The sequence below is a fragment of the Pteropus alecto genome, unplaced genomic scaffold, assembly GCF_000325575.1.
Source record: "Pteropus alecto unplaced genomic scaffold, ASM32557v1 scaffold413, whole genome shotgun sequence".
NCBI classification, from domain to species: Eukaryota; Metazoa; Chordata; class Mammalia; order Chiroptera; family Pteropodidae; genus Pteropus; species Pteropus alecto.
Genome location: NW_006434120.1, coordinates 3,541,460 through 3,547,980, shown reverse-complemented (window position 1 = coordinate 3,547,980; position 6,521 = coordinate 3,541,460).

Below are 6,521 nucleotides of genomic sequence, written 5' to 3'. Positions count from 1 at the left end.
ATATACTGCTGGTAAGCCTGTAAATTTGTCCAGCCACTACGGAAAACAGTATGGAGTTTCCTCAGAAAACTAAGAATTGATCTGCCATATGATCCAGCAATCCTTCTTCTGGGTATTTACCCCAAAGACTTGAAAACCCATATCCGAAAAGATATTAGCACACTGATATTCATAGCAGCATTATTCATAGTGACCAGGACATGGAAGCAACCGAAATGTCCTACAATAGATGATTGGATAAAGAAGATGTGGTACATATATACAATAGTCTATTACTCAGCCATAAGAAGAGATGAAATACTGCCATTTGCAACAACATGGATGGACCTCAAGATAATCATGCTAAGGGAGGGGCAACTCCATAGCGTAGTGGTTAGCAGGTCTTCTTTATATGCAGAAAATCCTGGGTTTGCGCCCAGGTGGAGCCACTGACCATGCCCTGGGTGCACCAGGCCCCAGGTGTAGGCCTCGAGTGTGTGAGAGAAGAGGCCCCACCTTCAGAGATCCAGTTCTTGGGGAAATGGTAACATCCATAGGTCAGGGGTGGAAGTGGGGGGTGGGTGTGGGGTGGTAATTAAAGAGGGGGAAAAAAATCATGCTGAATGAAATAAGCCAAACAGAAAAAGCTGAAAATCACATGATATCACTTATATGTGGGATATAAACCTAAAAGCAACAAATGAGTAGGACAAACAAACAGAGACTCATGGACATGGACTATAGATTAGTGGTTACCTGAGGACTATAGACTAGTGGTTACTAGTGAGGTGGGGGAGGAGAGGGAAGGTAGATGGCGTAAAGGGGGTCAAATATAGGGGATAGAGGGGAGGGTGAAGTGGGTAAAGGGGTGTTACCACAATAGAATATACAGACGTCAAATTATAATGTACACCTGAAAATTATATAATTGTATTAACCAATGTTATACCAATGAACTTAATTAAAAAATAAAATAAAATAAAAACATTTAGAATTTAGATATTATTTGGTAGTGTGTAGTAAATTTCATCTGTGTAGTCAGATTTCACAAATCTGACAATATAAATTTACCCTTAAAAACCATTCACCATGAATTATACTAATTTGTGTATGAGAAAAACAAATGGCAACTGCTGTTTCTATTTGCCCATAATCTAATCAGAGAAGTCCTCAAACTTATAAAGAGTATTTGTGTAAAACCTAAGAAAATATTATACTTAATGGAAACATTAGAAGCACCACTAAAGACAGAATGGATTTTTTAATTAGTAGTCACAAATTCTTTGGTACCCCTCCCTTCCATTGAGAGGTGGAGTCTATGTATCCTATTGTTGAATCTGGGTTGGTTTATTGGTTTTTTTTGTAACCAATAAAATGCAGAAGTGAACGTGTGTGACTCCTGAGGCTGGATCAGAAAAGGTAAAGCGGCTCCCCACTTGTTCACTGGAATATTTGCTGTTGGAGCAAATAATGGAATATAATATAAAAGGCAGAAACATCCAAACCCATACCTCTAGGTAAATATATGAGTTAGTGTAATGGTGATCCTCCAAGTTAGCCAGGAAAAAGTGATAGCTTATTCAATAAATAGTATTTTTTCAATTCATCTAAGTTGTTGATTTTAATGGGCATATTATTATCCATACTCTTCTCTTTGTCATTTTTTTAATGTCTGTAAAATCTATAGTGACATCCTTTTAGAAAAATTCTTCATGATTATCTCTTTTTTCTTAATCAGTCTTACCATCAGTTTATCGATTTTATTAATCTGTTCAAAATATCAACTGTGTTGATTTTCTCTCTTTTTGCCATTTAATTGATTTCCATTCTAATTTTGATTATTTTATTTCTTCTACTTATTTTGTATTTAGTTTTCTTTTCTTTTTTCTTTAGCTTTAAGGTTGGCATTTAGATCATTGATTTTACATCTTTCTTCTTTTTTAATATAAGCATTTAAGTGCATAAATTTCCCAGTGCTTTTGCTGTAGCCCACACATTTTGATATGTTGTACTTTCATTGTCATTCAGCTCAAAATACTTTCTAATTTCTTTTGTGAGTTCATGGGTTATTTAGAAGTATGTTATTTAATTTCCAAAAATATGTTGTTGTTTTTTTTTCAGATATCTTTTCATTATTTATTGCTACCTTAATTCTGTTATGGTCATACAGAAATGTACTCTGTGTGATTCCTATTCTTTTACAATTCTTGAGACTTGTTTTATAGTGCTCCATATGGTCTACGTTGGTGAGTGTTCTGTACCCCCAGTGTAATCACTACACACATTGACAAAACAGCATTATGTTCCAAGGTGGCAGGTAGGATCCAGATAGAAGCAGGCTGGCAGGCTTCATGCTAGGAAACTGACTGCACGCTACCTTGAAGGAGATAAACTTCACTAACTCAAAGAATAATAACATGAACCCCCTGGTTGTTACGACATGTGTGTTCTGATTTAGGGTCTCCTATTGTCATTGTACTCGGTTCCATGGAACCTCAGAGAGATGATATGAAATAAGTACGCTATTTTTAAAAATTCAGAGAATAAAAAAGAGCCCTCAGAAATTATATGTATATAATAAATAAAATTAAAAACATAATGGGAGGGTTGGAAGATAACATTGAAGAAAACTTCCAGGAAACAGAGTGAAAGGCAAAGGTCTAAGAAAGAAAACAAAATATTTTTTAAATTAGAGGATAAGTCAAAGTTCAGCAACCAAATAGTGGGAGTTCAAGAAAGAGAGCACACAAAGAAAATGGAGAGAATTCAATAAGATTTTCCAGAATCGAAAGTAACTTACTTCTGGCAGGAAGTGACAGAGTAAAGGACCCACTAAGATTCCAACATAGTGGATAAAAATAGACTCATAGCAAGACACATGATTATGAAATTTCAAAATTCCAGGAACAAAAATTTAATAAACTTCCAGAGAGAAAAAAAGTCACAATCAATGGATCAAGAGTCAGTCTAGTTTTAGATTCTGAATAGCAATGCAGAACTTTTCTTCTATTTCTAGTTTCCATTTTATTGGAGACACCATCTCTTCATAACCAAATGAAGAACATGGCAAAGCTGGGGGAAGTTTTTGTGCCTGTCTCTTTGTGTTCTTTTTCCCTGTCTGAACATAAATAGTATCTTGACAGCAGATCTCTTTGTCTCTAAAAAACAAATCAAATAAACATAGGAAAAGGAAAGAGCAGTGGGTTATTTGCTTTAAGAAATAGTGTAAGAAATTCTTACCTATTTTGGAGCACACACATATAGTTATGGTTTATTTTTGTTTGGTTGGTTCTTTTTAAATATAACTGTGATGTCCGTAACTTATTTCATTTAAGAATATATTTATGAGCTCTTTCCATGTTAGTATATATGTCTGCTTATTTATTTTAAAATTATTTTTAAAGGAATTTATTAAACATTAGAAAGTCCAAAGAAAATTGAGGTTCAGAAAGCTTAAGTTACTTATCCATGGTAACACAGATAGAAAGTAGCAGGCCTGGGGCTGGAATCCAGATCTCCTAGTTCTTCAGACTGCCTTCATCGTTTATGAAAGTGCTTCAATGATCTAATCTCTCATTTGCAAGATAGCAGGCAGGAATGACTGCGGCATTTCCTCTGATTTCTTAATTTTGGAATTGATGACCATGCTACATAAACCAAATTATGAACATCTGGATATGCACGCGCATACACACAAAAACTGTTGACACATGTTAAAAGGTGAAAAGATAACATTGTATTGTGAGAAGAGAACCATCTACCATGAAATGTAGGGAAGTGTGGCAGACATTGTTGCCCACTCAACACTATTCTCATTTTCTTCTTGCTAAGAATAATGTAATTTTATTCAGCAATTGGTTAGTGGGAGCAATATACTCACAGGCGGGACCAGCCTGGCCAAACCAAGTAATTTAATTCTCCTGGATAATGAGATATAAGGAGAAATTGGTTGGGAGGCTTTGGGGAAATATTTCCTTCTTGATAAAGTAAATGCACACACGTGCACACAAACACACAAGAAGACAGTTGCCTTTCCCCTTCCTGGTTTTGAATTCAGTTGTGTGAGGATAAGATGCTTGTTGTTGCTACACAAAGGGAAGGGAACAGCACCCATAAGTTGCTGATGTCAAAGCAGAGACATGGAAAGAGATTGGCTCCCGGATGACAATGCCGAGCTGCCAAACCAACCTGGGACCTCCTCCCTCCGTAGTCATGTGTGTTAATAAAACCTTACTGTTTCAGCCATTTGCAGCTAGTGGTCTGTAACTTGCAGCTGAAAGCACAGTTACCTTGCCTCTTAGAGACTCAGCTTTTTCTTTATAAAATGGTGAAAACAATGTGAGGTAGTTAGATAGACACACGTGACTGGAGAATGAAGGCTCTTCCCAAAGACTTCCCTTAGGATCTCCCTGACACACCTATTTTATGGTTATAAATTACCCCTACATCCTAAGGCACAAAGGAGTGAAAAGCCATAAAATAGTCTTTGGTTTGATCTGGCCACAAGCACCTGTGCAGTTAGTACTATCCTAACCCTTCTGTAACCTTAGCCTCATTATACCATCATTGCCCGGAAGTTCATGAATCTATAATTGACTGAATGCTGGGTAACCATAGGCACAGTAGGCAGAGAGTTATATAATAGCCAAATGTCAATCAAAACGACCTCATGTGCCAATCATCTAGCACCATCCTCATAATCTCCCATCACGGCCCTAATATAATACAGACCTCCCCACTTTCACGAAGCTGCAGCCTTCTTTGGCTTAGCCCGTTTCTTTCTTGAAATGTACTTTCAATAAATCTTACTTTTCCTAAATCTCGCTGATCTCGAATTCTTTACTGCGTTGGCTGAAAGAACCGAGGACCCTTCAGTGCCACCAGAGCAATGATGGATTTTAGGTCACCTCAACGGTAACAACAATACCTTCCTGACAGGGTGATGGTGAGAAGGAAATGAGATAAAATGCGTAACATAAAGGAACTCAGTAAATGGTAGCTACCGATAGCATAATCATTATAACCATTATATCAAAATCCTTAACAGGGGCACCTGGCACCTGTTCCCAACAACAGTGGTCTGGGGACAGTACACCCAGCTGCGACCTCCTCTCTGAATGCTGAGGAGCTCAAGGGATGGGTGCTTTGGGCCTGGGAGCTGGGGACGAGGACAACTTACAATGGAAAAAATAAATATAAAAATCCAGTGTGTAAAATCAAAGCATAGCTTGTAGTGAAACATGACATGTTGAAAGATCTGAGAAAACAGTAAGATATTCATTTTTTCTGTCCTAGAAATCCCGACTCTGGCAATCTAGGCAATGTAAATAACCCAAACGAAGAGAAAAACTTGACTCACGGAATTGTTAATTCAGCATTATTTAGAAAGTAAATCATAATTTTTTTTCCTTGATGTAATAAAATTGTGAAGTCAACACAAAAATTTTTATTGGAGACTGTATTGGAGTAAGGCAGTGTCATTTTCTATATAAACTTAAATGAAAAAAGTCAGAATACAGAAGTGTATGTACACTTGGGTTCCAACCACATGGAACACAGCTATAATTAGGCCGACGACTGTAACTGGAAAATCGATGGTAAGTAAGTGCAGCAGAACACAGGAAATGAGGGGGCTGCAGAAACTCTGGGCACAGAAGGAAGGAAACATGAGACCAGACGGCGATGATAATCATACTGGGGCACACAAAGGACATCGTTTCCTCTCCACTTAGGCCATTAGGTGGATTTCAAAATAGTCCAGGCAGTTGAGTGCCGAGCTGAAGGTGGGCCAGCAAAGATACAGACTTTGACCTACTCTGCGCCCTGAGAAGACCTCTGGGCAGGGGCCCCATCCCTGGGCACTGCACACAGGCAGTGGGGGAGGTGGACTGGGGAGGCGGACCAGGAAGACATCCCAGTGCTTAGACACTGTGAGGGAGGTGAAGAACCTCTGAAATCTGGGACTTAGAAAACACAGGGAAACAGCTCTCCATGCCATTGGCAGGATCAATAGTTCTTGTAGAATGTTTCCTATTGATCCACCCTCTGTTGTGAGAGGCTTGTTTGTGTTCAGAGTACAGTCACGTAGTGCTTAACTACAGGGAGACATTCTGAGAAATGCATCATTAGACTATTTTATCCTTGTGCAAACATCACAGAGTGCACTTATACAAACCTAGATGGTGTAGCCTGCTACTCCAATTGTATGTGCTATACTTTTATGTAACTGGCAGTGAAAGTAGCTTTGTTTATACCAGCATCACCACAAACACGTGAGTAATGCATTACGCTACAACATTAGGACGGTTACGATGTCATTAGGCAACAAAATTTTTCAGCTCCATTACAGCCTCATTGGAACCACCTTCGTATATGCGGTCCGTCATTGACCAAAATGTTCTGTGGCACTCTACAGGGTACTAGGAAAGCATAGGCAAACAGATTTCTTTTCTCTCAGGTGTCATGTGGAAGGCAATATGTCAGCAATATTTCATAAAACCAGTTGCCTAGGAAAAGCACAGAAGGACACACAGCTATTACAG